We start from the raw sequence: 18,368 nt of genomic DNA on the forward strand, positions 1-18,368 counted from the left end.
GGAAACGATGTTGATTTAGCCAGTTTTTGCCCAGTGGGCAGGCTTTTAAAAACGTGAATTATACATACAACAGATGCGTCCTGCTAAAACAGAGACTGAGTGTTGCTTTGTAGCTAGACTGTGACTTTGTTGTTTGCCCAGTGTGGTCTGTAAACTGGTATTTAGGTTCGGGGCTGCTGTGACAACAAACTCGGAGAGGAACGGTGACCGCCGAACGACCCCGAGTTTCCTTTTGGGGGTCAACTGTGTGTTTCTAATCCAATCCGCATCACGCCTGGTACCGAGGGTTCTGGCGGGGTTGTAGCTAGTGCAAGAGAAAGTTCAGCGGTTCCAACGGGCTCATGCAGGCTACATAATTAATGAAGATAATGAAAGGAGAGGATAGGGCTCTATAGACAGATGGAAAGAACACTCAAAAGGACGAGCTTTGGTATAGCCTACTGCTGGGTTAATATGGTAAAAAGGTATTTTGAATTCTATTGTATATAAGTCCAGCCTACATATAACCTAAACAGACATTGATATGTATATAATAGCATGCATAATAGTTGTAGAGTAGTTGCCAAACATATGTTGACTAGTATAGGCTATAGTAGTAGACCTAGTGATACAATAACCATAGTAATATCTGACACTTTGTCCTAATTGTGAAACATTATTGCATTAAAAATATATACATTTTCAATTTAACCATGGATCAATACTGAAGAATTAAGACTGTCGAATTAATGTTGCAAGAGCAAAGTTTTATTCCAAATAGTATTGGAAATTATATTTTCTATTTTGGACACTTCTTTTTGATGAAACTAGAACATTATAATATATAAATAAGATATATTTTGAGATTCAAATTGTCAAACTACAAATAAATGAATAAAACCTTGTTTGTGGACTAATACCCTGCAGCCGACTTTGTCTTTAGCTACAGGACTCTCTGGCATGCACAATTACGTTGACATGTTTTACAATCAACATCGGCATAGATTTATTTTCCAATAGGCCTATGTTATTATATGTCATTTATTCCGTGTTCTTCGTGCATTTTTGGCTTTTTAAACAAGTCCAAACAAGTAATCGCGTTAATGATTTCGTACGCAAAGGCCTGAACCGTGACCCAAAGGCCTGAACCTAGAGATCTCTATCCTCATGGCAGAAAGAAAGTAAATATAATAGCCCACCAAAGGTAATTGTGTTGATATTGATTACATTTCGAAAGGTTCGAGACCAAAACAAGGACCAATGTTTACTGGAACGGTATGCCTACTATTTGAAAGGATATTGGACGTAGGCTATTTGTCGAATTTAATATCATAGAAAAGTCCCTAATATTGTAAATATTTGAATACATTGTATTTCTATTATTTCAAATAAAAAATGTGAAGCAAGGAATATAATTGTATTTTAAATCAAGTAAGACTATTATGTTATTTTGTATATGTCACAGGCTCAACCTTGGTGTAGCATGTTATCGTAAGGATGTTCTTTATGTAGGCCGTCATTGTAAATACGAATTTGTTCATAACTGACTTGTCTAGTTAAATAAAGGTTAAATAAAAAAAATAATAATAATAAATAAAATGTAACATTCACGAGTGAAAACGAGTGGCCTATAAGTAGGCAAAAGTATGAGCAGCAAAAACGACAATTAAGTTAATTGACTATTGGGAACTTTTGGTCACAAATATGAACCATTGTAGGAAAAGTGTGCTATAGGAAAATAGCATAGGCCTATATGTATAGGTCTAAATAGCATACAGTGTATATACTTTGACTGTGCACAGCCTAGGGCCTAAAAGAGTTGGTAGTCGTGTTTGAATGAGGCTGGACTACGGACCAACATGACTGGCATGCTCTGTCACCCAACACAAATACCAAACCCCTGATCAACACTGCTTTTTACATCTATGACTATTTACACAGAAACACTATTCAGGAATAAGGGTGTCCTTTTTGGAATTTAACCTTACAAAAAGGATCAATGGGACCACACTAATGGCTTTTATGGTTATTTACACAGAAACAACCCTACTATTCAGGAATAAGGGTGTCTTTATGGCTTATACCCTCACAAGAAGGTTAAATGGGACCACAAAATGCCCTTGTCAAATCAAACAATCCCGATTTTTTGGTCCAAAACTGACCAAATGTTCCCGTAATTTCAAACCAGTAAGGACAATGTGAAATAAAAATAAGGACAATTAGAAATAACAAAAAATGACCCAAACTCCACTGAATAAATACAATAGCATTACTAATGAATCTAGTCCCATTGGCCTCTGCAATCTGCGGGGAGTGCAAGTAAGCGGCCCCATGCAGTCTGGGGGCTGATACCAGCTCTCAAAGTCTCAGATCGGAATTAGAGGTTCATCCATGTTTCTCAAACGTCAAATTTCGAAGTTGTCCCAAACTTCAAATGTCGAAGTGTTTAAGGTTAGTCATTAACTCCAAATGGTTAAGGTAAGGGTTAAGGATTGGGATAGGCTTAAAACAAAAATAAAACAACTTCCTATTGTTGGATTTGAAGTTGTAACCTTAGAAATCAGAGGCAGGTGCTTATGTCCATATGCCATGCACACATTGACCTAAAAATAGAGATTTTAATTTAAAGATCTATTGCCTACATTTGAACACTTAATTTTCCAATTATCAATGAAAACATGTCTGCTAGCTGGCAATAGGCCTATTCTATTTCTTTGATGTTTTCATTCCTAGTGTGCAAGGTGCGAGTCGATCCTGCCATAAAAGGAAGAGCTCGAGGTTGAAATCGAGTCATGATTAATGGATTCCATGCTGTTTTGTGACAGCTTGAAACTCATCAAATTCATGCAAATATTTTGCTATGCCACTTTACAACAGCAGATAACCAAATTGCAATCCAAATTCAAAAGACACAAGCAAAAAGTCAGGTGGATTTGAGAGTGGTGATGTTGATCAATTACAAAGCCTACTGTTCTGGTTCATTTTCATATCATTTTCATGTATTTATTTTCCTCTCGAAGCTATTGAAATGAGGAACAATAGAGGTGTTAGTAGGAGCCCACATGTATAAAAATAACACACACAGTCAACATTTGGGAGGCTAAGCACATAGACCTAGCAAAGTCCGTTGCTTTTTGAAACACTGCATTTTTAACCTTGTTTTGAGAACCTAATGGAAAATATTGGCGTGCATGTGTGTGTGTGTGTGCGTGTGCGTGTGCGTGTGCGTGTGTGTGTGTGTGTGTGTGTGTGTGTGTGTGTGTGTGTGTGCGTGTGTGTGTGTGTCTGTGTGTGTGTGTGTGTGTGTGTGTGTGTGTGTGTGTGTGTGTGTGTGTGTGTGTGTGTGTGTGTGTGTGTGTGTGTGTGTGTGTGTGTGTGTGTGTATGATATGTGTGTGTGTGTGTGTGTGTCTGTTTGTGTTTCAGCTCCTGACTTTATTACTGACTTTATACACTCCATCATTATGACAGATGCTTCTTGCGTAATAATGACACCTTGTGAATTACCTCAACATAATTATATTACTCTGTATGTTATTTATTGGACATACATTGCATTCGGAAAGTATTCAGACCCTTTGACTTTTTACACACTTTGTTAAGTTACAGCCTTATTCTAAAATTTATAAAATTGATGTTTTTTTCTCAAAAATCTACACACAATACCCATAATGCTGAAGCAAGAACAGGTTTTTAGACATTTTTGCAAATGCATAAAAAAAAATGAAATAGCTAATTTACATAAGTAGTCAGACCCTTCACTCAGTATTTTGTTGAAGCACCTTTGGCATCAATTCCAGCTGCAAGTCTTCTTGGGTATGACGCTACAAGCTTGGCACACCTGTATTTGGGGGAGTTTCTCCCATTCTTCTCTGCAGATCCTCTCAAGCTCTGTCAGGTTGTCTGGGGAGCGTCGCTGCACAGCAATTTGCCGGTCTCTCCAGAGATGTCCGATCGGGTTCAAATCCGGGCTCTGGCTGGGCCACTCAAGGACATTCAGAGACTTGTCCCGAGGCTACTCCTGCATTGTCTTGGCTGTGTGCTTCGGGTTGTTGTCCTGTTGGAAGGTGAACCTTCGCCCCAGTCTGAGGTCCTGAGCGCTCTGGAGATGGTTTTCATCTAGGATCTCTCTGTACTTTTCTCTGTTCATCTTTCCCTCAATCCTGACTAGTCTCCCAGTCCCTGCCGCTGAAAAACATCCCCACGGCATAGTACTGCCACCACCATGCTTCACCGTAGGGATGGTGCCAGGTTTCCACCAGTCGTGACGCTTAGCCATCAGGCCAAAGAGTTCAATCTTGGTTTCATCAGACCTTGTTTCTCATGGTCTGAGAGTCCTTTAGATTCCTTTTGGCATACTCCAAGCGGGCTGTTATGTGCTTTTTACTGAGGAGTGGCATCTGTCTGGCTGCAGAGATGATTGTCCTTCTGGAAGGTTCTCCCATCTCCACAGAGGAACTCTGGTGCTCTGTCAGAGTGACCATCAGGTTCTTGGTCACCTCCCTGACCAAGGCCCTTCTCCCCCGATTGCTCAGTTTGGCCGGGCGGCAAGCTCCAGGAAGAGTCTTGGTGGTTCCAAACTTCTTCCATTTAAAAATGATGGAGGCCACTGTCTTCTTGGGGACTTTCAATGCTGCAGAAATGTTTGGTACCCTTCCCCAGATCTTTGCCTCAACACAATCCTGTCTCGGAGCTCTACAGGCAATTCTTTCGACCTCATGGCTTGGTTTTTGCTCTGACATGTTGCACTGTCAACTGTGGGACCTTATATAGACAGGTGTGTGCCTTTCCAAATCCTATCCAGTCTATTGAATTTACCACAGATGTTGTAGAAACATCTCAAGGATGATCAATGGAAACAGGATGCACCTGAGCTCAATTTCTAGTCTCATAGCAAAGGGTCTGAATACTTATGTAAATAAGGAATTTCTTATTTTTTATTTTTTTTATTTGCTAACATTTCTAAAAAAAAAATATTTTCACATTGTCATTATGGGGTATTGTGTGTAGATTGATGAGAAAAAATGATTTAATCAATTTTAGAATAAGGCTGTAACGTAACAAAATGTGGAAAAGGTCAAGGGGTGTGAATGCTTTCCGAATGCACTGTAAGTCTCAAATAAATCAAATGACATAGGCCTGCATATGTCCTGTAATTTCCCTCCTCAATGTGGACCGGGCATCCAGAAGGACATGACTCCCATCGCACACTGTTAGCACTTGGCACATTGCAGTATTTACATTGCAGTATTTACATTGCAGTATTTACATTGCAGTATTTACATTGCAGTATTTACTGGTATGTGTATTGCCACAACCAAGTCACTGCCCATGTTTCTTCTATTTATTTTCTAGAAGCTATTGAAATGAGGAACAATAGAGGTGTTAGTACCAGCCCACATGTATTAAAATAACACACCATGATAACACACACTGAACATTTGGGAGGCAAAGCACAAATAGGCCTAATGCTGCATTTGTGTATGTATGTGTGTGTGTGTGTGTGTGTGTGTGTGTGTGTGTGTGTGTGTGTGTGTGTGTGTGTGTGTGTGTGTGTGTGTGTGTGTGTGTGCGTGCGTGCGTGCGTGCGTGCGTGCGTGCGTGTGTGTGTGTGTGTATTCTAAAATCTATTAAATTGTTGGTTTTTCTCATCAATCTACACACAATACCCCATATTGCTGAATCAAGAACAGGCTTTAATTTTTTCAAATGCTTAAAATCCCAAAAATGAAATATGACATACACATAAGTATTCAGACCCTTTAATAACCCAGTATTTACATTGCAATATTTACTGGTATGTGTATTGCCACAACCATGTCACTGCCTATGTTTCTTCTATTTATTTTCTAGAAGCTATTGAAATGAGGAACAATAGAGGTGTTAGTACCAGCCCACATGTATTAAAATAACACACCATGATAACACACACCGTTATCCTAGAAACCCTAGACACACTCCAGTTTGCATTCCGCCCTAACAGATCCACAGATCTCTATTGCCAGGACAACAACGTCTCCCTCAGCGTGATCTATACAAAAGAGATGATTGTGGACTACAGGAAAAGGAGGACCGATCACACCCCCATTCTCATCGACGGGGCTGTTGTGGAGCAGGTTGAGAGCTTCAACTTCCTTGGTGTCCACATCACCAACAAACTAACATGGTCCAAGCACACCAAGACAGTCATGAAGAGGGCACGACTAAACCTATTCCCCCTCAGGAGACTGAAAAGATATGGCATGGGTCCTCAGATCCTCAAAAGGTTCTACAGCTGCTCCATCGAGAGCATCCTGACTGATTGCATCACTGCCTGGTATGGCAACTGCTCGGCCTCCGACCGCAAGGCACTACAGAGGGTAATGCGTACGGCCCAGTACATCACTGGGGCCAAGCTCCTGCCATCCAGGGCATCTATACCAGGCGGTGTCAGAGGAAGGCCCTAAAAATTGTCAAAGATTTCATTTGATTTGATTTGAACCCAATCAATATTTGGGAGGCTAAGCACAAGTAGGCCTAGGGAAGTCTGTTGTTTGTTGAAACACACTGCATTTGTGTGTGTGTGTGTTCACTTGCATGTGTGTGTGTGTGTGTGTGTGTGTGTGTGTGTGTGTGTGTGTGTGTGTGTGTGTGTGTGTGTGTGTGTGTGTGTGTGTGTGTGTGTGTGTGTTTCAGCACTTGACTTTATTGCTGACTTTATACACTCCAGTAATTATGACAGACACTTCTTGCGTTATAATGGCACCTTAGGAATTACCTCAACATATTTACATTTCTCTGCAGGTCATATATTGGACACAGGCCTACGTCTGTCCTGTATTTTTGCTGCTCAATGTGGACAGGAGATCTGGAAGAACATGACTCCGATTGCACACCGTTGGCACTTGGCACATTGGAGTGTTTACATTGCAATACTTACTTGTATGTGTATTGCCACAACCAAGTCACTGCTCATGTTCAACCTTGGATCTGGAGCATCCTTTCTGACTGGTCTTTTCCCAGCACTCTGTCATCAGATCGAGATGACACACCTCTCTGGTACCTTGAGGAGCCTGACAGACACAATGATAATGACAGGGCCAAGGGGCGCATTTGTGTCAATATCATCCTCTCGATGTTTTAATCAATGGCCTTTCTTTTTGTCCATTCAATAAGCCAGCAGCTCGATAAGGTTGTCATCGCGAATGACAATGATGTTAGCGCTCTCATCCCCTCCATGGATAAACATGCCTTTATTATGCCAATAATGCTTCCCTGAGACAGGGGTAATGCGATCACTGCTGCATGCATTGACAGTGTTTTAGTGGAACGCTTAAAGCCCTATGCTGGAGACATACTGCCATTGGACTTTGGACATGAAAAACCTTCCCACTGGGCACACACTGGATGAATCAACGTTGTTTGCAAGTCATTTCAATTCAATTACGTTGAACAAACGTGGAATAGAAGTTGAATTGACGTCTGTGCCCAGTTGGTTAAGCTACACTCGTTGAAAAAAAAGGTTCTAGATTGAACTAAAAAGGGTTCTATGCTTGCTTCATATATGGCACCCCTTAAGGTTCTATATTGATCCAAAATTGGTTCCATATCCAAGGGTTATATATGGAACCAATGTTGGTTCAGTGAAGAAGCACCCCTGAGTTTCTGATCAAAGAACCCCCCAAAAAAGAGTTATATATAGAACCTTTAGGGGTGCCATATATGAAGCAAGTATATATAACCCTTTTTGGTTCTATCCAAAACCTTTTTTCTAAGAGTGTATTTTAGTGTAGCCCATTATTATGGTCGGGTCATTCTCATAGGTTTATAAACTTGCAATGCTCTTATATAAAAAGAACACTATTGTAACAGCCTCTATGAGCCCTTGTGTCTTACTTTCCACTGGTCTCCTTTGTCATTAAAAAACCTCTCTGTGCCATATTTCTTTAACAAACTTTTTTTTCTTGACTTCTTGATTGTTTCTGAGCTATAATATCTGGTGATCTTGACCCATGGAGTTGCTGGATTAATAGGAAATCAGTTAGTTTGGCTTGGCTAGGTAGTTAAGTAGCTAGCTGGCTATTCAATAATTTGATGCATCAATATAGCACTGGCTTTTTTTCACCTACCCTGATAACCTGGTCTCAAAGCATTTCGTATTATTCTGTACATAAATCTGAGACTCCATTTACTATGATGAGTTACATTTTGTATGGTATGTATTCATTTGTGGATGTCCATCACACATTTTGTGTGATATGTTACAAATTACAATTTGTATTATATGTTACGAAATTGCAAAATGTACACTTGTAAATGTCCTTGTTTTTGAAAGATAAGCACATTTTTTTCCATTAAAATAACATCAAACTGATCAGAAATACAGTGTAGACATTTTAATGTTGCAAATGGCTATTGTAGCTGGAAACTGCAGATTTGTTATGGAATATCTACATCAGCGTACACAGGCCCATTATCAGCAACCATCACTCCTGTGTTCCAATGGCATGTTGTGTTAGCTAATCCAAGTTTATCATTTTAAAAGGCTAATTGATCATTAGAAAACCATTTTGCAATTATGTTAACACAGCTGAAAACTGTTGTTCTGATTAAAGAAGCAATAAAACTGTCCTTCTTTAGACTAGTTGAGTATCTGGAGCATCAGCATTTGTGGGTTCAATTACAGGCTCAAAATGGCCAGAAACAAAGAACTATCTTCTGAAACTTGTCAGTCTATTCTTGATCTGAGAAATTAAGTCTATTCCATGCAAGAAATTACCAAGAAACTGAAGATCTCGTACAACCCTGTGCACTACTCCCTTCACAGAAAAGCGCAAACTGGCCCTAACCAGAATAGAAAAAGGAGTGGGAGGCCCCGGTGCACAACTGAGCAAGAGGACAAGTACATTAGAGTGTTTAGTTTGAGAAACAGATGCCTCACAAGCCCTAAACTGGAAGCTTCATTAAATAGTACCCGCAAAACACCAGGATGCTGGCCTTCTAGGCAGAGTTGCAAAGAAAAAGCTATATCTCAGACTGGCCAATAAAAAGAAAAGATTAAGATGGGCAAAAGAACACAGACACTGGACAGTGGAACTCTGCCTAGAAAGCCAGCATCCCGGAGTCGCCTCTTCACTGTTGAAGAGTCAACTCCAGTTTTCAGCTGTGCTAACATAATTGCAAAATGGTTTTCTAATGATCAATTAGCCTTTAAAATTATAAACTTGGATAAGCTAACACAACATGTAATTGGAACACAGGAGTGATGGTTGCTGATAATAGGCCTCTGTACGCCTATGTAGATATTCCATAAAAAAAATCTGCCGTTTCCAGCTACAATAGTCATTTACAGCATTAACAATGTCTACACTGTATTTCTGATCAATTTTATGTTATTTTAATGGACAAAAAAATAGCTTTTCTTTCAAAAACAAGGAAATTTCTAAGTGACCCCAAACTTTTGAACGGTAGTGTACATTATGTTATGAATTTACTAAATGCATGATATGTTATGAATTCTTGCTAGGTGGCTAGCGTTAGCTAGTCTTGGGGTTAGGGTTAGGGGTTAGGGTTAAGTTTAGGAGTTAGGTTTAACGGTTAAAGTTAGGTTCAGGGTTAGGGGAAGGGTTAGCTGAAAGGATTATGGTTAAGGTTAGGTTTAGGGGAAGGATTAGCTAAAAGTGTTAATATTAGGGTTAGGGGAAGGCTTAGCTAACATGCTAAGTAGTTAAAAAGTAGTAAGTAGTTGAAAAGTAGCTAATTATCTAAAAGGCTAAAGTTGTCCGTGATGAGATTCAAATTCGCAACCTTTGGGTTGCTAGACGTTCATGCTATAAACCCACCCATCGATCCCGACCAACTACCCCACTTTCGTTTTTGCCTTAAGTAAACATCTGTCTTATGTAGACATACCAAACAAAATATATCGTACTAATTTGAGTGTCCCAGATTTAGGTTTACTATGTTACATCTAGTCTATGAGACCAGGCTGACCATGGTTTCATGAATGATGAGGACTGTGGTGTGAGGGGTTGAGAGAGGCCTGCTTCATAGTGGACTATTTCCTGACTACTGCCGAGGTGTGGCGGTCTTTCTGGCACTTATAGCTGCCGAAGCATCACTCAGATGGGTGCTACACTTGAGTAGGGGACTATCTAGCCTACATACAGAGGAGGAGGAGACAACAGACGAGGTGCCTGATGAAGAGCTCCAAGTCTGGGCCTGTCTAAGTAACTGGTGCTGCTCCCTCCTCTTAAACTACTGCCCAGCCTTTCTGAACTGCCTGATGAAGAGCTCAGAGTCTGGACCTGTCTAAGTAACTGGTGCTGCTCCCTCCTCTTAAACTACTGCCCAGCCTTTCTGAACTGCCTGTATGAACAACACCTTATCATCTGAATCTGTGGAAGACCATCGCCCAAGACCTGACAGATCTTTTATACATTTTTACAACATCTTTGAGATTATCTTTGTAATGAAAAGCGCTATAAAATTAGTAATAATAATAATTATTATTATTATTACATTGATGAGAGATCCAAATTTGAACACTTGGTCGTACATGGCAAGACAAAGGGCCTGCACCGTTTGCGCCACAATAAACATTTCCACAAGATGTCATAGAGGCAAAAGCACTTTAATACACATGTTCTGACCTGTAAGCAACGTGCTGAAAAACACTTTTCATGTGCTCTGCTTGAATAGATAGTAACAGACACAAGCATATAATACATAATCAACCTCCTAACTGATAAAACTGTGTCCAATCAAGTATAGCCAACATGAAAGTGTGGCATATCATGCAAACCTCACACAGTACATTCAGACTGACACACAACACTAGGATAGCAGGCTACAAACACAGGCCAGAAACACATGTTTGAACATGATTCAGTAGGTATTCTAAGAATGTACCAGCAGTGATTCCATATGACTTCTCCTCGCTGATTGTGACGTAAAACACAACTTCAAGTGCAACCAACTGTCTGTGTCAGTGATGCCTTTTTCGATGAATCAATTTGATACACAGGTATTTGTTTAGTACAGCTTGTTACGTAACAATGGTACTACACTCTGCAGCTTTTGACCTGGGAGAGTATAGCATTACTCTACACATGAACGTACTAGTGGAATACAAATCTGACAAATTTGAACTCACAACTCCATAGGCTGGTTAGATATTTTACCCTGTTCAAACCACAAATTACACAACCTAATCTCCAAATACAACGCCAACCCTTGGCATAACTGCAGTAATAGAATTAGGGTAGAGCCAGGACTAAAGTAACAAGGGGTGAAAGTAGCACGCCCATTTTCTCAAATAAGACAGAAGCTACAATGAGGTAGTGAAGTCAGCATGTTCCTAATGCGGAAGACGAGCTCCCTGCAGAAACACAGCCCAGTCCGACCATGTTTCTCCCAGTTATCACCAAAAGGTGGTTTTGAGCGATGTACAGTAAGTTTTAAAAAACGGACTCGGTCATGTTTTTCTGTTGTAGAGTTTTGTTTAGTTGTTTAAGGTTCCAAACAGGTCATTTTCTTACCCCATCTAGTGACTAAATGACAGCGTAGATTTGAAGTATCATGCTGGCTAGTCGTGGGTGTTTGTCTGGGAGAAGACACGGGTGAGACGAAAGTAGCACAATGATAACTGATGACATGGAATAAAATAAAATATAAGTTTAAGTGACAGGCCAATGTCTCCTCTAGTTCATATTGCTTGTATAATGTTAGCAAAATATCAACAAGTGACTGAATGTTTCAAAATTATATATGACATCACTAGAATGGCATTTTCTACAAGAAATCTCTCTCCAGAAATAAAAGCTTCTCCCAAGTGGGTGTGACACCTACTCCCTTTGCCAGCTGCACTGCTGCTTGGATTCCACCTGATGATCTGTTCACTGTTCACACCCCCCCCCCCCTTCCCCTCTCCTGAGCTTTTGCTCCTCCAGCACACAGGCACTGTTGGGGCGAGTGACTCTGAACTTTCAATGGTTAGCCCCAAGTCGTTATATATTTTTTTTTTATCTTGTGCATTTTGCTATTTCACTATTTGCCTGCTTTGTTGACTATGAACTTTCTTTACCCAACCGTGGGACAGACTATGCTTGTTCCCACACTCAGGACTCTGACTCTCTATTGGTTACACGGTCTTTTGGCCTCCCATCTCATTCTAATCACCTCTAATCACCGCTTGTATTCATGTTACCTGATGAAATTGCTTTACAATAGGATCTTGTTGCCACTTGATGCACATTCAGATGTCATAAATCAGCACTGCAGAGCTCTCCCTGTACTATGCCATGCCTTGATTGTATTACTGTTGATGATATCTGGAAATGTGCATGTACACCCTGGCCCATCATCTACAGTTGCTAGCCCCAATTCTGACTTGTGCTCTGATATCTGCCTCACTGATTTCTGCTCTCGTAAAAGCCTGGGTTTTCTGCACGTTAACACTAGAAGCTTATTACCTAAAATGGATCAATTGAAAGTGTGGGTTCACAGTTCCAATCCAGATGTGTTGGTCATTACTGAGACGTGGTTAAGAAAGAGTGTTTAGAATACTGATGTTAACCTTTCTCAGCAAGACAGATCTTCCAAAGGTGGTGGAGTGGCAATCTTTACCAAGGACCACCATCAGTGCTCGGTTGTCTCCACCAAGTCTGTCCCCAAACAATTTGATTTGCTGGTTTTAAGCATTAAACTTTCAAATAGCTCTTTGTTGTCTGTTGCTGGGCGCTATTGTCCTCCATCAGCACCGGCCTGCACCCTACCTGCCTTAAGCTCTCTCCTGGCCCCTTACACTAAGTCTGAATTTGTCCTAAATTTGGAAATGCTTAAACCACCTGACCAAGTCCTAAAGCAATGGGACTCCCTAAATCTTTCTCAGATTATTACCAATCCCACAAGGTATGACTCCACACACCCAGAAAAGGCTACTCTTCTCGATGTTATCCTCACAAATAATCCTGATAGGTATCAGTCTGGTGTTTTCTGTAATGACCTTAGAGACCACTGTTTTACAGCCTGTGTTCGTAATGGCTGCACAGTGAAACGACTTGTCCTGATTTGTTATAGACGCTTGCTAAAAAACTTTAATGAGCAAACCTTCCTTCATGAACTGGCCTCTGTAAAACGGTATAGAATCAGCTTGATCACCTCTGTCGAAGACGGTTGGACTTTCCTTTTTGATATTTTCAGTGGTATTGTTAAATTAGAATTAAAATGAGAATTAAAAACAGGTTCAGCCTCTGGTTCAACCGTGATCTTGGAGAGCTACTCCACCTCAAGAATTGCATTTGGTGAAAGGCTCGGCACACGCATACTCAGGCTGACTGGCTCTCGTTCAGGCAAATGAGAAATAAGTGCACTCAGGCTATCCGGAAGGCCAAAGTTAGTTACTTTAAGGAGCAGTTCTCTCTCTGTGGGTCTAACCCCAAGAAGTTCTGGAAAACAGTTAAAGACCTGGAGAATAAACCCTCCTCCTCACAGCTGCCCATGTCCCTTAATGTTGATGATGTGGTTGTTACTGACAAGAAGCACACGGCTGAGCTCTTTAATCACCACTTCATTAAGTCAGGATTCCTATTTGACTCAGCCATACCTCCTTGCCCGTCCAACATTTCCTCATCTCCCACCCCTTCTAATGTGACTATCCCCGATGCTTATCCCTCATTTTCCCCTGTCCCGCAACAAAGTTTCTCCCTGCAGGCAGTCACTGAGTCCGAGGTGCTAAAGCAGCTCCTGAAACTTGACCACAAAAAGACATCTGGGTCAGATGGTTTAGACCCTTTCTTCTTTAAGGTTGCTGCCCCTATCATCGCTAAGCCTATCTCCAACCTTTTTAACCTCTCTCTCCTTTCTGGGGAGGTTCCCATAGCTTGGAAGGCAGCCGTGGTTCATCCTTTATTTAAAGGGGAGATCAAGCTGATCCTAACTGTTATAGGCCTACTTCTATTTTTCACTGTTTATCAAGTGTTGGAAGAACTTGTCAATAATCAACTGACTGGCTTTCTTGATGTCTATAGTATTCTCTCTGGTATGCAATCTGGTTTCCACTCAGGTTATGGAAGTGTCACTGCAACCTTAAAGGTCCTCAATGATGTCACCATTAACCTTGATTCTAAGCAATGTTGTGCTGCTATTTTTATTGACTCGGCCAAAGCTTTTGATACGGTAGACCATTCCATTCTTGTGGGCTAAGGAGTTTTGGTGTCTCTGAGGGGTCTTTGGCCTGGTTTGCTAACTACTTATCTCAAAGAGTGCAGTGTATAAAGTCAGAAAATCTGTTGTCTCAGCCACTGCCTGTCACCAAGGGAGTACCCCAATGCTCGATCCTAGGGCCCACGCTCTTCTCAATTTACATCAACATAGCTCAGGCAGTAGGAAGCTCTCTCATCCATTTATATGCAGATTATTCAGTCTTATACTCAGCTGGCCCCTCCCCGGATGTTGTGTTAAACGCTCTACAACAAAGCTTCCTTAGTGTCCAACAAGCTTTCTCTACCCTTAACCTTGTTCTGAACACCTCCAAAACAAAGGTCATGTGGTTAAGTAAGAAGAATGCTCCTCTCCCCACAGGTGTGATTACTACCTCTGATGGTTTAGAGCCTGAGGTAGTCACCTCATACAAGTACTTGGTAGTATGGCTAGATGGTACACTGTCCTTCTCTCAGCACATATCAAAGCTGCAGGCTGAAGTTAAATCTAGACTCCTCTATCGTAATCGCTCCTCTTTCACCCCAGCTGCCAAACTAACCCTGATTCGGATGACCATCCTACCCATGCTAGATTACGGAGACATAATTTAGAGATTGGCAGGTAAGAGTGCTCTCGAGCAGCTAGATGTTCTTTACCATTTGGCCATCAGTTTTGCCACCAATGCTCCTTGTAGGACACATCACTGCACTCTATACTCCTCTGTAAACTGGTCATCTCTGTATACCCGTCGCAAGACCCACTGGTTGATGCTTATTTATAAAACCCTCTTAGGCCTCACTCCCCCCTATCTGAGATATCTACTGCAGCCCTCATCCTCCACATACAACACCTGTTCTGCCAGTCATATTCTGTTAAAGGTCCCGAAAGTACACACATCCCTGGGTCACTCCTCTTTTCAGTTCGCTGCAGCTAGCGACTGGAACGAGCTGCCGCAAACACTCAAATTGGCCAGTTTTATCTCAATCTCTTCATTCAAAGACTCAATCATGGACACTCTTACTCTGACAGTCTGACAGTTGTGGCTGCTTTGCGTGATGTATTGTTGTCTCTACCTATTTTGCCCTTTGTGCTGTTCTTTGTGTCCAATAATGTTTGTACCACGTTTTGTGTTGCTACCATGTTGTTGTCATGTTGTGTTGCTACCATGCTGTGTTGTCATGTGTTGCTGCCTTGCTATGTTGTTGTCTTAGGTCTCTCTTTATGTAGTGTTGTGTTGTCTCTCTTGTCGTGATGTGTGTTTTGTCCTACATTTATATTTTATATTTTATTTTTAATCCCAGGCCCCGTCCCCGTCCCCGCAGGAGGCCTTTTGCCTTTTGGTATCGGCCGTCATTGTAAATAAGAATTTGCTCTTGACTAACTTGCCTAGTTAAATAAAGGTTAAATAAATAAAAGAATTATGCCTTAATCAATTGACTTGATGGATCAGCTTCTCACATAAGCTTTTATCGACAGGTTAGTGTTTAAAAATATCTTTAATTACCTCGTCAAGCCATGGAAATGTGATGAGCCTCATGATTTTAGCATTTGTGAAGAGAATAAAAATGTTTATTTTATCAAGTGACAAGGAGCGCGAATGACAAGGACATCTGGAGTGCACCTGATTGGTAGGACTAAGTATGAATAGTCATTGAAAATGGTGAGAAACATCCTTCTACATGACCATTATAGTGAGATTAGAAAAGTATGGTTAAAATGTCTATTATGTGACCCATTTTAGTCTGATTAATATTGTCATGCAAAATATTGTGGTTGCGCAACACTGGATGTTGAGACATGGTTCACTTTCATACATTTCAAAACATATAGCAATAATTATTCAAATCGACACAAACATTAAATGATTTCTTATAGTACATTTGTAAAGTAAAGAGCATTACAAAACCATATATAAGTTGTTTGTCAAGCCGCAAACCTACTAGTAGTCACTCAAGTAGCCCCTAGTGGACAGTATAGCTTCCACATTTCCCCCGGTCCAAACGTAATCTGGAACCTGCAGAATCGGCACCTCTTGGTGTGTTCCATAAGACAATGGGCTGAAATTTCAACACCATAGATCAGCGGTGGGCAACCCTGGTCCTTCAAGTTTTTGATTTAACTGACCTGGAAGACCAAGTGTGTTGAATTTAGGCAATCACTGAACATATCAATTAGCTAAGTAGCTCAGTGTGGTGCCTAGTTGAGACAAAATCCTGAAGTACTTGTGGTACTCCTGTAACAGGGTTGCCTACCCCTTCCATAGATTAACCACGTAGCCTGGACAATAGTCCAATCTCTTTGTCCACTCTCGCTGTCTCAGTATCGCCCAAGTAGTACATACGTTATTTTATATTTACTCTTTTAGAATGAATTTAACCTATCCGAGTTAGGACATGTATATCGTCTTTGGTATATGTAGACCATTGTTGCCACGAGGTAAGGGTTCTTTAACTCCCAGAGGACACTGTTGAAGAGGCGGGAGAAGAGGTGGAAGGGGCAGAGAGGGACTTCTCAGACTCGGCATCGTCTGCTTTCACCAGGCAGCTATCCCCCAGGTCTGACACAGTGGCTTGTTGGGCAGCAGGCCTTCCTTCTCGCACTTCTTCTGTTTCATCCGGCGATTCTGGAACCACATTTTGACCTGAGTCTCGTTTAGCTGAAACGCTGTGGCGATCTCCACGCACCGGTCCCAGGTCAGGTACTTGTTGAAGATGAGCTCTTTCTCAAGCGCGGTGATCCTTCTGTGTAATCATCCTATCCTGCCAAACTGATTCCAAACCTGCTTTCTTATTTGTATGTAGAGTTTATGGGGAGGTAACTGATCTTGACTCAGGTCTTGGTAGTGGTGGTCAGCTAATGAAGAGGTCCCTATGTAATCACATCACATAGCCTAGTCTAGTTGTCTCCCTACTGAATTTGAATTGTGGGAAAGACAAAAAAAAAACGTAGAAGAAAAGACAATCGAGTTAGACATTTTTCATGTACAAAAATCCAGAGAAAGATAGTGAATCAAACCCAGAACGAGTCAGAGAACTGTCAGTGCCAGAGGAGAGGAGTGAGTGGCAAACTGTTCCTGATGGTGATGCTAATCCCGCCAGTTCAGCGTCACCACCGGCACCTCCACTAGCTAGTAGGCCTACACGCGAGTCAGATTCAGCCGGAGGTGGAGAAGTTATATACCGATATTGTGATATTTGTTCTACTGCTACATTGACTCACCTTGGAGAGTGCTGTCCATTTCACCACCATAGATAGTAGCCTACTTGGCTGCTACATTGACTCACCTTGGAGAGTGCTGTCCATTTCACCACCATAGATAGTAGCCTACTTGGCTGCTACATTGACTCACCTTGGAGAGTGCTGTCCATTTCACCACCATAGATAGTAGCCAACTTGGCTGCTACATTGTGTTTGACACTTTATTTTTCTCAATTGAATGATTTCCTTATTTGAACTGTAACTCAGTAAAATCATTGAAATTGTTGTATGTAGCATTTATACTTTCTTTCAGTATATTACTTTACACTTGGAGTTATGACTTTGTGGCTACATTCCTATCCATACCCAATACAGAGAGGTGTTGCATCAATCTGCATACACCTGTCCCCTTCTGCATGACACTCACCTGTCTTCAGCGGGTTCCTCTTCACTTTCATCCTGTCGAAGGTCTGTGAGTTGGAGGCTCTCTCTGACAGGGGCGAGCAGCACGCGTCAAGGTGGGCCGCGTGCAGGGATGACAGCGGGTTCGAGCACCCATTGAATGGACGCAGGTTGGCCTGCTCGTGCCCGCCACCGTAGGTAGCATGAGCGCAATGGAGCTGACCAAGGGCCGCGCCCCGTAACCTTGGTGATGTTGAAATGTTCCTGGAGTACATTAACCGGGCGCACTGGGGGAACCCCGCGAACGACTCCACATCCTGGTTCAGAGCGTAATGGTTGTGGGTGGTACAGAAGCCCTGGTGTCCATAACCCGAGATGCAGGCCGGATGGGCACCGTAGGCTAAACCCAGAGAGCTGGTAGGAGTCTGGTAGGACTATGTCTGTGAGGGATGCCAACTCTACTGGGCATGAAGCGCGCATCTGCCCCACAGTTGTTCTAATGACCGCGCACAACCAGAAAGTTGTAATTTCGTGATCCGAGTGGAATGACCTCAATGAGCAGGACCTGCCATCGCCGCTCATCACTAAGTAATCTAAGGAGATACTCAT

The 18,368-nt window shown here is 41.7% G+C and overlaps 1 pseudogene; it reads right to left on the minus strand.

Annotated features, from left to right (window-relative positions):
* Positions 1–16,606: 16,606 nt before the first annotated feature.
* LOC106588835 (homeobox protein Hox-A1a-like) lies at positions 16,607–18,368 on the minus strand (annotated as a pseudogene).

The sequence above is a fragment of the Salmo salar genome, chromosome ssa27 (assembly GCF_905237065.1).
Source record: "Salmo salar chromosome ssa27, Ssal_v3.1, whole genome shotgun sequence".
In the NCBI taxonomy this organism is placed as follows: Eukaryota; Metazoa; Chordata; class Actinopteri; order Salmoniformes; family Salmonidae; genus Salmo; species Salmo salar.